The sequence below is a fragment of the Astatotilapia calliptera genome, chromosome 16 (assembly GCF_964374335.1).
Source record: "Astatotilapia calliptera chromosome 16, fAstCal68.1, whole genome shotgun sequence".
NCBI lineage: Eukaryota > Metazoa > Chordata > Actinopteri > Cichliformes > Cichlidae > Astatotilapia > Astatotilapia calliptera.
Genome location: NC_137437.1, coordinates 11,851,910 through 11,870,304, shown reverse-complemented (window position 1 = coordinate 11,870,304; position 18,395 = coordinate 11,851,910). Strand labels below are relative to the sequence as shown.

At 38.7% G+C, this 18,395-nt stretch overlaps 1 protein-coding gene and 1 long non-coding RNA gene across 2 annotated transcripts in view; both read left to right on the top strand.

Moving 5' to 3' along the window:
- The window catches only part of kcnh3 (potassium voltage-gated channel, subfamily H (eag-related), member 3), a 186,803-nt gene that overhangs the window by 26,368 nt on the left and 142,040 nt on the right, over positions 1 to 18,395 (top strand). The gene's annotated exons all lie outside the window — the stretch shown is intronic.
- LOC113007404 (uncharacterized) lies at positions 12,670 to 13,196 on the top strand. Its single transcript, XR_013902460.1, has 2 exons — positions 12,670 to 12,818; positions 12,902 to 13,196. It is a non-coding gene; the product is annotated as an uncharacterized LOC113007404 (long non-coding RNA).

The following is an 18,395-nucleotide window of genomic DNA, read 5'->3' as shown; positions in this document are numbered from 1 at the left end:
GATTTGTTCCTTCTAGTCTTCTCAAACGTCGCACATCTTTTTGCAAGCAGAAGCCACACTGGCTTCACTTTCTCAGACTTGGAAGTTAAGTACATATTTATGGCGGAGTGTGGTTTGTGGTTCAGCTGCAAGGGAGGGGTGGAGCATTGGATTCAGGGTGTGGTGTAAGGGGACGCTGACCCGCATATCTGATCTCCATCACCTAATCAAGCCTCACCTATATGACTTGGAGACTGAGACCTGCTGGTAGAGCTGTGTGTTGTGTGCTGAGCCTGTATGGTAAAAACACCTGTCAATACACATTCTGTCACTTGCCATGCTGTGTGTCTTAATGAACAACAGATACACTAGAGGGGCAAGAACAAAACAGGAATGGTTTTCCAGGTGGGGGACACTGACATTTTTCCCTCCTTACCTTTACTGACTGTTCTTTCACTAGTTTTGCATTTGGCTAGGGGCGGTGTTACCACTGGTACCATGAGGTGATACCTGGACCCTACCGAGGTTACACGTCTTTGGTAGAAAGTTGGCTGTCCCAGTACAGTCTCAAGATCATGGAGGACATTCCAGGAAATGGGAAGTTGCTTCAGAAGATGTGGACAGTTGGGCGTGTACGCACAGGGCTGTAGAAGGTCCTTAACCCATCAGCCGGACTGGTACATGCTCCTGGAACAGGCGATACAAAATGACTTCCAGCATGGAGGCATCCATAGAATGACACAAGGGTCATACAAACTACCGAGTACCATTCTGAGTTGCTACAATGAAATTTCAGTGAATTAACCAGGCTGCTGCATCATCTTTTCACTTTGATTTTTAGTGCGTCTTTGAATTCAGCCCTTTGTAGGCTGGTAATGTAGCATCCTTTTGTTCTTAACACATTACCCAGTCCATATCCTTATAGATATCCACCATGCTGTGTGTGTGTGTGTGTTTGTTTTTTCTGAGCAGTGTATTACCCACAGTACAACCCAGCTCAACTTAGGATCAGAGAGTGTCATAATATTTAGTTGAACACTATTTCTGGTGCCTTGATGTGTAAAATTCCACTTTAGGTAAATCATGTTTGCTTTATGTTAGCAGTAGGTGGCGAGAACAATTACACGGCTGTCACAGGTCAGACTGCAGTACTACAGGTGAAGATATTTACTGTCTCTGTTGGCTCAGCACATCACATGAAGATGGAGAAAACTAAAATACCAGACTGGTGCTAAGAAGCCACACAAAAGCTCAATCAACCTTTACAGTCAAGGAGCTTTTATCAGTGATGAAGCCCTTTTGTAGCTTTTGACTGTTTTTAAAGGGATCACACTGGTAGTGCTGATCCATTGACATATTTCATTTAACTTTAAATTTTCAATCACTGAACAGTTTAGGAAGATCTTTGCTGATTTAATTTTAATTTAAATGTAATAAATAAATGAAGAAAAACTATGCAGCTGGAATAAACACATTAAAAATAAATGGATTCATTAGACAACATGTGAATACATGGATGACAGGTGGAGGAATGGGCTGTTTCCCTGTTTTAGTTCATTAGCCTATTGCTCGAGACAGAGAAGATGGTGCTGACAGCTAATGTGACTGAATCATTGCGTAAATGACCGGCCTCACTATGGTTAATACGTACAGACAGATGAGAAATTCCAGCAGAGAAGAGAAACATAGGAAGTGGATCGATGTTGGAGGGGAAGAGGTCATTTTCTGCTGCTATGTGTGTGATTAATTGAGTTTCATGACTGACAGTGTTAAAAAAAACCTTGTGTCTTTTCATGGCACAAGGTTTATTTTGTGCACTCATGTTAGTGCATGGGAATCTTGTCCGACAGCAGAGGCACAGGAGACTTCTCTTCTGCTCTCTAGTTTCTTTGTTTTGGTAAATTGACTTCCTGAAAGTGGCCCAGACCCGTCACTGGTAAACGGCAATGATAGTGACACACCGTGACATCCTGCTGCTCTGTCTGTCAGCTGTTCCCCGGCCAATTGATTTATACAGTACTTCTTATAAAATCTACCAAGCTATAGAGAGTGGAATAGAAGTATAGAAATGAAAATATTTGAAATATTAAATTTTACAAGCAGTGCAATTTACCAAAATATATTTAAGTTACAGGTCCATAGACTTTTAATTACACTTTATTCACATCCAATTTGGAGGAAAGCTTTAGAGACTCTGCAGCTCTGCAGCTTCCTCTTCATCAGTTCTTCCATGTACAGCTTCTCTATAATTTCTTAACCAATAACCTAGTAAAGTCTGGAGTTCACCCCAAATGTAGCATTTGAATTTTGGAGCTGTTGCAGTGACCCCCTCAACATCAAAGGAAACCTTAATTCAGATTCTTAGGCTGAAAGAGCAAAACTAATTCATGAGGGAGATCACATTAGGAACAGCCAGATCAACAATTTGGTATATTTTCTGCAGAATAAATAGAAGTTAGAACCCCTGAAAATGAGGTAGTTTTTTCATTTGTTTGTTTTTTATTTAATTCCTCAGACATTAAGGCTCTGTTTTTATTCAGAATTTCTGCTCTTTTCTTTTCAAAGAGCGTTACACTCGCTATTTTCTTAATGATGCAATATGTATAATTCATCTGCATATTTAAGTTCAGATCACCCACTGCTTCTCCTTGTATAAACATCTGGAGCACCAGAAGTTGTCAAAAATAATGGGAAAAATGGAATTTAATCAATTTAGTTCACACTAATGATCACAAGGTAAAGTAATGGAAATGTGGTACCGTTATATACAGAGTTACAGGGGATCAATATATGATGAATGTTTCAGAGAGTTCAAGGACTGACGTGTAGCAAAGAAAATCTGTTTGTCCTTGAAGGCAGTGATGTATAGTGTATCCCAGAGGGTAACCACTGGAGCAGATGGAGAGCTGGGTTGGGGGAAATGAATACTTTAGCTTGAATATCAGCTACTTGCAGGCTACAGCATAATGAGTGCTATCACTCGCTGTTATCCAAGAATGGATGCAGGTCGTCCCTGGTGAGTTGTCTCCCATGATGCCTGCTGAGTGGTGGGAGCTGGGCTTGGTGTCCTCTGGTGCTGTACCAACTGAAACTAACTGGATACAGGATAAATCCAAAAAGCTAAAATACATTTCTCCAGGGTAACCAGAGAAGAGAAAAGGGAAAAATCCAGAGCAAAACATACAGGCACACCAGGGGGAGGCAGGATGAACTCAAACTCAAGCAAGTAAATATAAACTAGAACTTTAACCACAGAAAACTAAAACTAATGTAACCTAAAGACTAAATGGAGAGTATAACCATAAAGAAACTGGAACTGAAACACTATGAACACAAGAATACAAATATTAATACAAATATTTTAAATTCGAGCAAAAAAAAGCCCCAGAGTTACTAAGGTTTGTGGCTAAATGTAATGCTGAAAAGCATGTCTCATTTTGCAGCTGATATGTGTGTGATAATCGCCACTAGGAGTGTTTATTTATTTGGAATAAGAAGGGAAGATGTTATCAGACCGAGTGTGTAATTCGCATGGCTGGATGGCTGAAAGCTGTGAGTGCAGTGCCAAACCTTTGGCTCTGTCCTGTAATTTAGTCCTTGCAGTATTTAGAGCCGAGCCCCCACATATTCCTGCTCTGCTGCTGGAATTCAGTGAGAGAGAGCAGGAACTTAATGTGGAAAACACGAGCATACGCAGTCAAACAACGCTCTGCTCCTTTTTTACGGTGAGTGTTTCAGGCTTCCCCACAGGTACGCAGGGAAACATCTCTCCCTGTCTTTTCTCAGCAGTGGACACACAGAGCAACATTCATGTGTTTTTTTTCTTTTACTGCCATTAAAAAGTTCTGATATAGAAAATGTTTATATATAATATCATATGCGTCTGTAATCAATAATAATTTTTAATGATGAAGCTGCAGGAACAATGCACACCTCACACAGTAACAGTATCTTTATTAATACACTCCACCTGATCATAGTTCTCAGAACCACACAATCCCCAGTCGTTTCTAACAAAAAGTTCATCCTTATATTAAAAACATATTAATATATTGGTTTTTCATTAGCTTCTCTTATCTTACTGTTTTACTGTAATTAGTGAACATGAACTGATATCAACTAAACAAAAAACAGTTTTAGTCAAAACTAAAAAGAATCAAATATGATTCTGATTCCTTTTACTTTTTGAAAACATCTTTATAATTTGACCAATCCTTTCATTTTTTTATTTGCATAAAAATAATAGCAGAGTGGTACAGTCTATGTTTTTAGGGGAAATCACTGAAAAAGAAATCATAGCTATTGTAGCAAAATCTAAAAACAAGACATCCACTGACTGTAATGGGTTAGACATGGTCATCGTAAAAAAGACCTTGGATTGTATAATCAAACCTCTCTGTTATATTTTTAATCTCTCATTTTATACGGGTGACCGTATGAAAGTAGCAAAAGTTATCCCTCTTTATAAATCAGGAGACAGACATAGTTTTAATAATTATAGACTACTATCATTGCTATCACAGTTTTTTCTAAAGTGCTTGAAAAACTCTTTGCACAAAGATTTGATAGTTTCATTGAAAAACGTCAACTGTTAAGTGAAAGTCAGTACGGATTTTGACGGAACAGATCAACAGCAATAGCATAAATGAATACTATTGAAGACATTTCATCAGCAACACATAATAATAAATATACTATAGGGGTATTCATTGATTTAAAAAAAAGCTTTTGACACTCTGCAACACTCCATCTTGATTTCTAAGTTAAGTACTTATGGTGTGAGAGGAATAGTATTGAACTGGTTAAGCAGCTATTTAGATAATAGGTTTCAGTATGTGCAGTGTTTAGGCAATTCTTCTGATAGAATGAAAATAGAATGTGGGGTCCCTCAAGGTTCTGTTTTAGGACCAAAACGTTTTAATTTATATATAAACGACATTTGTGATGTGTCAAAAATGTTAAATTTTGTTTTGTTTGCGGACGATACAAATTTTTATTGTTCAAAACTTGAAAGAATTGGCTAAAATTATGGTTATTGAAATGAAAAAATTTTAAAAATGGTTTGATGTAAATAAGTTATCGCTGAATTTGGAAAAAACAAAGTTTATGATATTCGGAAAACGTGTAAAGGAGGAAGAGATAGTAATGTCTATAGAGGGAGTATTAATTGAAAGAGTGACAGAATTCTGTTTTCTGGGTGTAATAGTGGATGACAAGTTAACATGGAAATCTCATACTGAACATGTTAAAAAAAGTTGGCTAAAAGTATTTATATCCTGGGTAATGTAAGATATATATTAGATTACAAGACAATGAGAATAATGTATTTTTCATTGTTTCTGCCCTATCTGAGTTATTGTGTTGAAACCATTATATTTATTACAGAAGAGAGCACTTTGAATTATGCATAATGTTAAATATAGAGAACACACTAATAGTTTATAAAATCAAAATTATTAAAACTAGAAGATATAGTGAAATTACAGACATTAATTATTATGTTTAGGGCAAAAAATAAAACACTACCTCTTAAGTTACAAAGTTTATTTGTATTGTGTTCAGAAAATGGGGACGGCAGAAGGAAGTTTTATTTTAAGCACCGGTTTGCTGGAACCACACAATGGCAAATGTGTCCAACAGTCATAGGCATAAGAAACTTTAATTCTCTCAATGATCATCTTAAGTGTTGTACAAATGTTTCTCAATTTAAAATCTGCTATAAGAATAAAATAATAAACCAGTATGAAGAAGTAGAAAATAACAGAATTTAATTGTAGAAAAAAATTATCCTTTTAGTTTGATTTTAGTGGTATTGCTCATTGTTGAGTATATTGTTCTGTTTGGTTTGTTTTGTTTTGTTATGTGCAGAATATTGTCAGTGTAATTTTGGTTGCTTACTTGTATTGTCACAGATAGGGGGCATGTGTCAATAAGAAATTGTGTATGGGAAATGAATTACTGCTGTACCATGTGTGAAACTAAATAAATAAATAAATAAATAAATAGTTTTAAAAAGGTTAATTGTATTTATTAGTTAACCTAATGGTTGTGACGCATGTGTGTGTGTGGAAAAGAAATCCCTGATGCTGTAGCCTGCCAGGGAGTCAGATGTCTATTTTTTTTCTACATCAATAATCATATTTGGTCATTATTTTTAAACTCAGCTGCTGAAAAGAAACCAGTGAGGTGCAGACGTCTTATGTATGTTCATCTCAGTGTAGCTCAAAGCAACGACTAATCATGTCTAACTTATCCAAAGTCTGCCAGTCTGTGTGTCTGTCTTTCCGCTTGTCTAATTATAAGTCAGTCTGTCCAGTCCTCTCTCTGCCTTTATGAGCAGTATTAAAATCCCGTCTGCCTTGCTGTCCATCCATCTGTTTATCTATTCATCTGCCAGTCTGTCCATCCAAACCGTTGCCCTGTTTATCCACCTGTCTTTCCATCTGTCTGTTTCTGTCTAATTATTAGATCTGGCTGTCAGTGGTGCAGTTGTATTGCTTTGATCACACAGCAGTAATCATTGAGATCGTACTGTGTCAGTCTGTATATTTTCAAGCACCTACTGCTTCCACATGGCTCATTAGCATGTCTGTTATCATGTTCCTACTTTCTTTTTAGGGTACATCTTGATTTTGACAAACTTTAGTCCCTTGCAGTGTTTTTTTAAAATCACATTAACTGTAACTCATCACAAGGTAATAAAAACGAGAAATTAATAAACTCATTTATGTAGCAATTTTCAAACCAATGTTTCTAAATAGCAAGCCAATGAAAAATTTGCTGGAAAACCAAATCAATAAATAATTTATTCATAACAGTGCAGAGTCTTATTTATCAACATTTTTAAATCAACTCATAGGCTAAGCAATAAAAATAAATTCAATACAAAGTGATTCTATGAATCTGAGCTCCTCATGCAGGACAGCAAAGATGTAGTCATTACAACACTGTAAAATGGACACACATCAATTTTATTTATATAAATATACATGTATAATATTTCTGTCACCTATTGGTTTTTCACTTTTGGCTTTGAATCTTGGTAATGGTATTTTTGGACCAGATGTGATGAGTGAATGGTGGAGCTGGACTATACCCTGCTACCAAACTTATTCGCTTGTCTGCTTTCAAACGCATGTTAACTATGATGTCAGCTCACCCTCTGCAGCTATAACAGCTTCAACTCTTCTGGGAAGGCTTTCAAGATTTAGGAGTATGTTTATGGGAATTCCATTATGCTTCCACAAGCATATTTGTGAGGTCAGACACTGATGTCCCAGAGGTGTTCTATCAGATTGAAGTCAGGACTCTGTGCAGGCCAGTCAGCTTCTTCCAAACCAAACGTTGCTTTGTGCACTGGTACACAGTCATGTTGGAACAGGAAGAGGTCATCCCCAAACTGTTCCCACAAAGCTTGGAGCAGGAAATTTTTAAAAATGTCCTGGCATGCTGAGGCATTAAGAATTCCTTTCACTGGAACAAAGGGGCTGATCGCAACTCCGCCATAATCCATAATTGGTTGTCATAGTCCTTCAGTCCTCCTGGTACCCTTGCCAGTTTTTCTCGATCGCCACGTAGGCTCTCTCTCTCCTTTCTGTGTGTGTGTGTGTGTGTGTGTGTGTGTGTGTGTGTGTGGTGTAACTGCAGGATCCTCTTGGTCGCTGCTCTCTGGCCTGGCATGCCTGTATCACATTGGAGGTCTATAGTGGTCGACTCTGCAGAAATATAGCGACCTCTGCGCACTATGTGCCTCGGCATCTGCTGACCCCCCTCTGTGACTTTTTCACTTCCCAGCTGGTTATGAAATATTTAGTAGCCAGGAAATTTCACCACTGGAATTGTTTCACAGGTGGCATCCTATCATGATACCACACTGGAGTTCACTGAGCTTCTGAGAGTGACACATTCTTTCACAAATGTTTGCAGAAGCTGCATGCCTAGGTACCTGATTTTATACACCTGTGGCTACGGAAGTGATTGGAACACCTGAATTCAATGATCTGGATGGGTGAGTGTGTTATTTTGACAGTATAGTGTATATCCACCTTTGTGGATATACACTATACACCAACACAGCATTGGTGTTACAGACACGTTACCCAATCCTGGTCATTAGAAAGAATGTCACTTTATGGTACGTTTGTGCTGGCTTTGCAGATCAAGAAGCTATTTATAAATACAGTCTATGACTGTGAATCACATCTGTGAGTCAACGTGGCCATAACTTTAAGCCTTAAAAGTATCAAAATGAATTTTAAAAATTGTTGTCATTAACTGAAAGATTAGTTAGAGTCCAGAAGTATTGAAGGAAATGCCTTCAACTGTAGGTTAAAGTTTATTGTAAGGTTGCAGAATATGTGAAATTTGGATATGTCCTTTATTTAGGAACTGGGGACATTATTATGGCACAGCAGACTTTAAACACATTTGTTTGTAGAGGTAACTGATTACTGCTTTCAAGCTCATTATTACTGTTGTTGTACTTTATAACATGCACTTTACACATTAGTACATGAATGTTTGGACAATTACATTTTTTTACAAATTCAAGTGTGATAACAAATTATTGCATTAACAGGTTAAAAATGACACTTTCAGAAGCTTAAATGTGAAAGGACAGGCAAAAAAAGCAAAAGGATAAACATGAGGGTTATTTTTTACTTTTTGGACGCAAACACACAGTCAAAGACTGCCTCAAGGCCAGAACACATGAATATCACTGAATTCTGAGTGCTTTTGTTGCTTTGCCAGGCCTTCACTGCAGCCAACCTCAGATGATGTTATTGGGTCTTTATTGTGCTTTCAGTTTTCTCTGCAGTGAGAAAAAGAAAAAGATTCTCAGTTTTACATTTCAGGTGAACAGGGAACAAACGGCATGTTAACCAACAGATATCACCACAGCTTCCTGTTACTATCAAACACATGCTTTTATAATTTGTTTCAGGATTGTTTTTAAAGACGTCAGCAGTCACAGTTTGTGCTAATTTGCTGACTTTTCCTAAATTTACATCAGCACCCTGGATGATAGGACTGCAGTCTTAATAAAGATAAGATGCTATTTTCTTTCTTTTTCTAGAATGAATCAAATTGTGCCAAATTGAACACTTCGTTGGTCATAAAGTAATGAGGAAACCTGCTACACCTCCCCACGAATTTGCTCCTCGCTCAACTTTCAACTTTAATGTTGAGCTTGTGAAAAAGTAGGGCCTGTGGAAAAATTAGTGTAATTCCTAAATAGTTACGTTCAAAATAAAGTCTGCTCTTCAGTGTCGTCTTGATTGCTTCCTTTCAAATTAAGACTGAGTTAAAATTACAAAAGACTGAGACCTGACCTACCAAAGGAATTCCAGCTCTGTTGATTGCAGATTATTGCACACACGTACAGGTGGACTGATCTCAAATTCAAATTCAAATTTTATTTGTCACGTACACAGTCATACACAGTACGATATGCAGTGAAATGCTTGGACAACTGCTCGTGACCTAAAGAAAAAAAAGGAAAAGGCTATGAATAAGATAGGAAATAAATATGAAAAATTAAAAAGGGTAAATTTAACTAGGAAGGAATAAAATATAAAAAATTAAGGTTAAAAATTAAATAACTGTACAACACAAATTAGAATGAAGGGTAAATTTAACTGGGAAAGAATAAGATAAAATATATAAATTAAAGTTGAAAATAAAATAACTGTACAACAAAATATACAATACACAGTATAGAACTATATATAAGAACTATATATAAGAATGTATGATCTCAATTGCTTTGCCATCACATAGACAGTTTTGTTTTGTTATAATGATGATTTTGAAATGCACCCCTTGTGGAGCTCTCAGGACAGTTTGCGGCAGTTATGATTAAATATGGTACCTCCTAAGATTTTAGCTTAAATGAGCTGTTTTGAAATTAGCATTCACTCCTTAAACTTGAGGAAAAATAAAACAGCTTGCTCTATCACCATTTTACCGACCTGTTTCCTTTTTTCACATTTTTCTTCTTCTTCAGCTTTCCTCGGCAGGATCCTTTGACTTTGAACTGTCTGTTGCTTTCTGTGGATGTGTCCACTGCATTTCCTCCATCTGCCCCTGGTTCAGCAGCATGCAGTGTCACCTTATCCTTCACCGTGTTCCCTTAAGGGCACAACACATAACAAGGTTTCAGACCCAGCCTTTTCGCTGCTCTATCCTACAGATTTATAGCATCTACACATAAGAATTTAGCAGCATACAAAGCATTGAGTTGAATCTAGTAATCTAATCTAGTAGTCTAATGAAAGTAGACACGCTGTGTAAACTGCCATCAATAGAGATGAGAGCAAATTTGACTGCCTTACATAATATTTAATATATCAGTGCCGTGCCCATTCAGGGAAAGTATAACACACATTATTAAATTAACGATGCGTCACATAAAAGCAATCATAAAGTTGTTGCTTTGAGGACAGCTCTGTGTGTGTGTGTGTGTGTGTGTGTGTGTGTGTGTGTGTGTGTGTGTGTGTGTGTGTGTGTGTGACATTGTGCCTGTTCGTGGCTTTTAACATGTCTGTTTGTAATTGTGCAGAGCTGGCAGATTGTGGGCTTCCTGTTTCTCAAAAATCACTTATCCAAACAGTGGCATCACTTCTCACCAGATACCAAGGAAACAAAATAAAGACGATAGTTAGCTCTCATTGTGTGAACCAGTAAACTTTGTCAGTGTTGAGGAAACTCTTCTAGCCGAAACACAAACACGCTCTAACTTGGCATTTTAGTTATTGTCTGTAACAACATGAAAGTGAAATGGGTAAACATGTGGCAAGGAACAGGTGAACAGGAGTAAAGAGATTTCCAGGTTTGTTTGTTTTTTTGTCGAATGACAAGCGGGAAAAATATCCCTCATTTCTCGTGGAGAGCATAATCTCCATGGAGAGTGTAATCTGTGTTAGTGCCATTAGTCGTTAGTCTACATTACGTGCCATTCATATTATTCAAATGTTTGCTCTTGTGTATTTTGTGAAGTACATTTACAAAAAGAAATCAGCCTTTAATGCAGTTTGACTGTGAGCTTAAAGTCTCACTGCAGGCTTTAGTGTGAATTCTGCCACATCTCAATTTGCAACAGTTACTCATTTCAGATGCACAGACAGTCCATCTGAAGTGCAGCTTCAACCACAAATACAAAGTCCCTGCCAGTGTAAGAGTAGCTTGCAGGCATTTATGTAAGTGTTCTTTGAAGTGTGTGTTTGATAAAAGAAACAGACAAAATCTTATATTCTAACCTTGAAAGGAAGCAATGCTTTCTCAAGAATGTGTGCATGATACATTAACACACACTGTGGTATGCCACAAGTACAATTCTTGACTACAATCAAAAGTAATTTAAACTCTTTCAAATTTAACCTTGAATTTTTTGTTTGTTTTTAAACCTGATGCTTGCATATTCAGCCACGTGACAAATTAAAGTCACACTGTGAGGAGTCTTGTTTGCAGTGATGGTTTGGGTCATCTTAGAGAAAAAGGTCATGATCAACACAAAGTAGTTCTGAGTGGTCGCCTGTATCTACTGATGAAGCATCCATTCATCAGCTCTGGCATAGAAACCACACAGATGATAATGTGAATAATAAACTAAAATAAATAAATAAAAGAGAAAGTGATAACCCCTCTATGAGGATGGATGATTTAAAAAACAAAATGCAAAACTTTTATTCAGGGTAAAGAAGGTGGAGGGAGGACTAGACAAACAGGGAAACAGCTGCTAAGGATACAAATCAAAGCATGAATCAAAACTGAAACTCAACTCTAGAAACATGAAGGGAAGACTTCATGTTAGATGTTGCAAGAACTAACAGGATACTGGGGTAAAACAGAAATCAATGCAGGAGTCAGAAACTCAACCCAGCGATGATCAAAAACTATGAATTAAACAGTGAAATAAGACAATGTAAAATAATAAACATGAAGGCAAACACTGTAAAGCTGCGGTCCTCAACCCCCGGGCCACGGACCGGTACCAGTCCGTGAGTCGTTTGTTACCGGTTCGCGAGAGTTGAGGCTCGGGTGCGAAATTTATGGTTTTCACGGTTTTTAGCGTTATTTTTTATCATTTTATTCATTAACACGGTTTCCCTGGGTCTTTTCCCATGTGTTATGAATAAATCTTCTTTTTTTGGTATGGGTACTGTTTTTATTTTGTTGTATTTATCCGCGACACTTTAAAGGCCGTAAAAATATTGTCAGACATAAACGGTCTGTGGCACAAAAAAAGGTTGGGGACCGCTGCTGTAAAGCAAATCAAAACCAGGGTTGGAGAGACCTTTGACATTTGACACTGGCCTTTTGTGCATGCAGTGCCTGTATGCGTGTTTGGTCATATCCACAACAACACATCTGTACAGCACACTTGAATGTGGCGTAACAGCGCCGCGGGGCTTCATGCTGCCTCCTGATTGTGCATAAGTGTAGAAATTGATTTTTTGTTTTCAAATGAAGCGAGACAAATAAAAGGTGCAGAAGGCGATCGCATGCTGCCTGAAGAGGTGATGTGTTGGCCATTTGACCAACACATCAGCTGGCCTCTGGACACTACATTTTACTGCCTTACTTTCAGTTAATGTATTTTGTTTTGCACTATGCATATTTTATATGCCATTAGGTCATTTATTGTGAAAATTCTCATGTAGGAACTATTGTACTGCATTTTGGTTCCACTGGTGCACCTGAGGGAGATGCACGCCCATGTTGATGTGTGAGCATGGCAAGTTGAAGCAAGAGAAGCCAATTTAATTCAGAGAAAGTTGTTTCTTAAAAGTATCTGTAAAGTGCTCATTTCTGCCTCAAAGCATGGGTCAGCCAGCGAGGTATGTTTGTATGTTATATAGATCATTTTATGTCTTTAATTCACTCGTCTTACTATCTCATTGGATTTTATGTTATGTTTTAGTTCGACGGTGGCGTAGTTTGTGATCAAGGTGAAGCTGTAACAACCCCAAGATCTTACAACTAACATTAAAGCCAACTTCATGCCATCAGTAAAAGAACTCTTTATTGACTTTAAGAAGAGGTAGAAGTGATAGTCGAACTCGGACCTGCATGATTCCCGGCCCCCTGGTGGCAACATCGTGCCAGTGCACCAAGGACCAAGCTGCTGCAAATGTTAATGGACACACAAGTTCACAGTTGCTTCTTCATAAAGATGTCCAGAAGCCAGACATTAAAGTTTATGTTTGGAAAGATGACACAAGGAGGGAGAAACAATAAGGAACTGTGTTAAGCCTGACAACAACAGCATCACAAGTTAGCAAGAAGGGAATTAATGCACCCAAGTTCACAATTCATTACTCAAGTCAAGTTAAAAGGAGATTTTGCATCAACAAATAAGTGCATTACAAGAAAAACAAAATGTCAGACACAAATGAGACAGAAATTGAAGCTCCCAGTGCAGAACAAGCTGCAAGGCAAGTGGATGAAACCTCTTTAGAGCAAACAGTGCAAATAGAGCAACGTAGAAGTGAAAGGTCTCGCATGCTCACAGAAAAAGGAAAAGAATTCCATAATCAAAGGTTACAAGGGTTGCAACGTCGCTTTGACAGTATTTATGACAGATGGAAAGCATTAATCAAAGTGGCAAAAAAATCTGTTTTAAAAGGAGATCCACCTGACATTCTTGAAGGTCACATGAACGTTGTACAAAGAGAAGCAGCCGAGCTTAATGATATTTATGATGAATACAGAGCAATGGATGGACCACCTCATGATATGCATTCCAAGCTAGACAAATGCACATCAGTGACTACAGTAGTTTTGCAAAAGATCAAATGTCACATTAAAGGAGAAACTCAAGAGGAGATTGTATGGCCTGATGCAGGCTCTATATTTACATCCTCTAGCTCTGTTAGTGTCTCAGTTCATAGTCCATTTAAAGCCAATACAGTTCTTTCTAATGGTTCCTCCTCCAAAAGACAAGAAGCTGCAGCAGAGTATGAAGCCACAAAGGCTGTGCTTCAGATAATGACAGAACAAGAGAAGTACAGAGAAAGAATGCAAATGCTTGAAGAAGAAGACAAACGCATATCCGCAGAGCAAGCAGCTGCTGCAATGTCACAACGTCTCCTAGAGGAAAGGGAGGAAACTGAGCGCAAGTTACAAAGAGAAAGGGAGAAAGCGGCCGTGATAAAGAGACAACAAGAGGAAAGTGCTGCAAGGAGGAAGTCAGTTGAGGACTTAAGAAGAGAAATTGAAAGATTGGAAAATCTGAAAGGACTCAAGGCAGCACAGGCAAAACTACAAGTTTATGAGGAAGACTACATTTCAGTAAAGCAAGAAAGAGTCACTCTAAACCCTGCAAACTTACAGGTAACAGAGTCCAAGAATACTGCTAATCAACCCTTACAACCACGAAGAGAGTTAAATGTCACTTATGAGAGCACAGGTGAGCTTGTAAAGGTTTTGGCAGAAGCTATGTCAGCTAATAGACTGCCTATTCCAGAGCCCTCGGTATTTAGTGGGGATCCACTTAAGTTTAAGCATTGGAAGGCGTCCTTTCAGACTCTAATAGAGAGAAAGAACATTCCCACTGCCGAAAAGATATTTTTTCTACAGAAGTATGTTGGTGGCTGTGTTAAGGAAGCCTTAGATGGCTATTTTCTGATTGGCTCTGAAGACTCATATGAGGCAGCATGGAATATGCTCAATGAACGTTATGGAGAGCCTTTTGTCATTGCTAAGGCCTTTAGAGACAAGTTACACACCTGGCCAAAGGTCACAGGAAAGGATAGTGCAGAGCTAAGAAAGTTTGTGGACTTTTTACAAAGCTGCCAATCTGCAATGACTAATAATGAGAATCTGAACATTCTCAATGATGGCATTGAGAATCAAAGACTTGCTGCTAAACTACCAGATTGGTTAAGTAACAGGTGGAACCGAAAGGCTACAGAGTACCAGCTGGAGCACAAAAGATTCCCACGTTTCAGTTACTTTGTAACATTCCTGTCAATGGAGGCAAGTATCGCATGTAATCCCATTACATCATACCAAGCCATAAGACAAAGTGACTTTGACCAACCAAAGACAAAACCTCAACCTACACCCATTCCTAAGAGACAAGATACAGTGAAAATCTTCACAACTAACTCTACTGAAAGAAGCATGGTCTCTTGTGTGTTTTGTAAAAGAGCAGGACACGGCTTACACAAGTGTCGTAAGTTCACTGAGAAACCTGTCGCTGAGAGAGTCAAATTTATTCAAGGCGAAAAATTATGTTTTGGCTGTTTAAATAGTGGCCATCTCTCCAAGAACTGCAGCAACAAGATGACATGCAACACATGCTCAAAACGGCATCCTACATGCCTGCATGAAGAAAGACAAAGACAAGAGACAAAGAAAGAACCACCTAAAGAGCAACAAGTAAGTGAACTGAAGGAAACCCAGCATCAGGTAACACAGTCACAAGACATAGTCAATGAGACCACATCTAATAGAGTGACTCATGAAAGTAAAAACACACAGACATCTGCAATAGTCCCAGTCTACGTATCCACACAAAATGAGCCAAGTAAAGAAGTACTGATCTACGCTCTGCTGGACACACAGAGTGATTCTTCATTTATTCTTAATGAAGTAGCAAATAACTTGGACACAACCAAAACTCAAGTTAAGCTCAATCTATCTACAATGTCATCCAAGAAAACCACTGTACCATGCACAAAACTTGAAGCTCTGCAAATAAGAGGACTGTTTTCCAAGAAGAAACTCACTGTACCAGTTGTTTACACACGAGACTTTATACCCGCTAATCGTAGTCATATTCCTACTCCAGACACTGCAAGGGCATGGTCACATTTGGAGCATCTCACTGAACATATTGCACCCCCTTTGGACTGTGATATAGGACTCCTTTTAGGGTACAACTGCACACAAGCCTTAATGCCCAGAGAGGTCGTATGTGGTGAAGAAAACCAGCCATACGCTCAGAGAACAGATTTGGGTTGGAGCATCATCAGCTACTGTGATTCATGTGATACAGGTAATGATGTAATTGGAGTAAGTCACCGCATCATTGTAAAACAAGTTATACCAGAGACTGAGTCACCCACAAAACTAAAGAATAAGGTTCATTACATCTGCAAGACACAAGTAAAGGAAGTAACATTTCCAGATGTAATCAAAGCACTTGAATCAGACTTTACAGAGAGAGCAGTGGAAGAGACAAGCATTTCGCAAGAAGATGTCCGCTTTATTACAAAGCTACAAGAAGGAATAAAGCAAAAGCTAGATGGACACTATGAAATGCCACTGCCTTTCAAGGGTGACAGGCCAGATCTTCCCAATAACATGCCAAGTGCAATGCAACGTTTAAGTAGTCTCGAACGCAGATTCAAAAGGGACCAAAGGTACTACACAGACTATGCAAATTTTATGGCGAACATGATAGCATGTGGTGACGCAGAGAAAGTGCCGGAGAAAGAACTCTGTAATACACCTGTTTGGTATATCCCCCACCATGGGGTATATCACCCTCAGAAGCCCGGCAAGATACGTGTAGTCTTTGACTGCTCTGCACAATATCAAGACACTTCGCTGAACATGCACCTGCTTACAGGGCCTGACCTCACAAACACTTTGGTGGGAGTGCTCTGTAGGTTCAGGAAGGGCTCCGTTGCTGTAATGTGTGACGTGGAACGCATGTTTCACCAGTTTCATGTAACACCTCAAGACCAGGACTACTTACGCTTCCTGTGGTGGGAGCATGGTGACCTAAGCGTTCCACCCTCAGTCTTTCGAATGAAGGTTCATCTCTTTGGCGCTGCTTCTTCTCCTGGCTGTGCCAACTTTGGGTTAAAACATCTAGCCACGCAAGGTGAGGGAAAGTTCACTCCAAACACTGTAAGGTTCATTCAAAGGAACTTTTATGTAGATGATGGACTTGTTAGTGTTATGTCAGAGTCAGAAGCCATAAAACTAGTCCAAGAGGCAAGAGAACTGTGTAGCACAGGTAAACTAAGATTACACAAGTTCATATCAAACAGTGAAAATGTGATAAAGTCATTGCCGAGAGAAGAGTGTGCAGAAAGTATTAAGGATTTAGATTTGGCACTTGGAGAGCCATTAATGGAAAGGGCTCTTGGTGTTCAGTGGTGCGTTTCTGCTGATGAATTTCAGTTCAGAATAACTGTAAAAGAGCACCCAATGACAAGAAGAGGAATTCTGCGCACAATAGCATCAGTGTATGACCCACTGGGATTTGTGGCACCGTTCATCCTAAGAGGAAAGCAAATCCTGCAACAGTTATGTCAAGAGAAAGTTGGATGGGACGAGCCACTCTCAAATGATCTCAGCACACAGTGGGAATCCTGGCTCCTAGATCTTCAAACCCTGTCAAAGGTGAAAGTTCAAACACATGTCTTACCTGCAAACACAGACATTGCACAGTGTGAATTACACCATTTTTCAGACGCTAGTGTGACAGGCTACGGAGAGTGTAGTTATTTAAGAACAGTAACATCAAAAGGTGATGTTCATTGTGCCCTAGTCCTGGGAAAGGCACGTGTAGCCCCAACCAAGGTCACTACTGTCCCTAGACTTGAATTAACGGCTGCAGTAGTTGCCGCAAGAACAAGTGCAATGTTAAGAAATGAACTGGAGATAAGTGATCTTGAAGAACACTTCTGGACAGATTCCAAGGTAGTGTTGGGATACGTGAATAATGATGCAAAGAGATTTCACGTGTTTGTGGCAAATAGGATTCAAAGGATACGGTCACTCACAGACCCACGACAGTGGCATCATGTACCATCTGAAAGTAATCCTGCAGACCATGCATCAAGAGGACTCAGTGTCCAACAGCTACTCAACTCTAACTGGTTTAAAGGTCCAGAGTTTTTGTGGCAAAGCGAGCTACCTGTTGAAAATGGCAAGTTTACGGAACTCAAGCCCAATGATCCAGAGCTAAAAACAGTACATGTGTTCAACACCAAAGTAGAAGAAAGGAGAACAATACTAGACCGTCTCACCAAATTCTCAGACTGGAGAAGAGCGGTTAAAGCTATTGCTCGTCTACAGAAATTTGTGAAGGATTTTAAAGGACTCACCCAAACAAAAGGTGAAAACACAAGTGTTGAAGACAGACAAAGGGCAGAACTGTTCATAATAAAACTTGCACAAGAAAACACATTCAGCAAAGAAATCAAGGACTTAACTAGAGGAAAAGGACTGTCAAACCAGTGTACCTTGATAGGCCAGTACACAAAACTGTGTTATTGCTAGAAGCAGAATGAATGCTAAATTGTAAACATGTTCCTATTATAATGTTTAAGTAGAAATCACAATAGTTTTGTGATTTGGTGGGAGTTTTACTGCCTTACTTTCAGTTAATGTATTTTGTTTTGCACTATGCATATTTTATATGCCATTAGGTCATTTATTGTGAAAATTCTCAT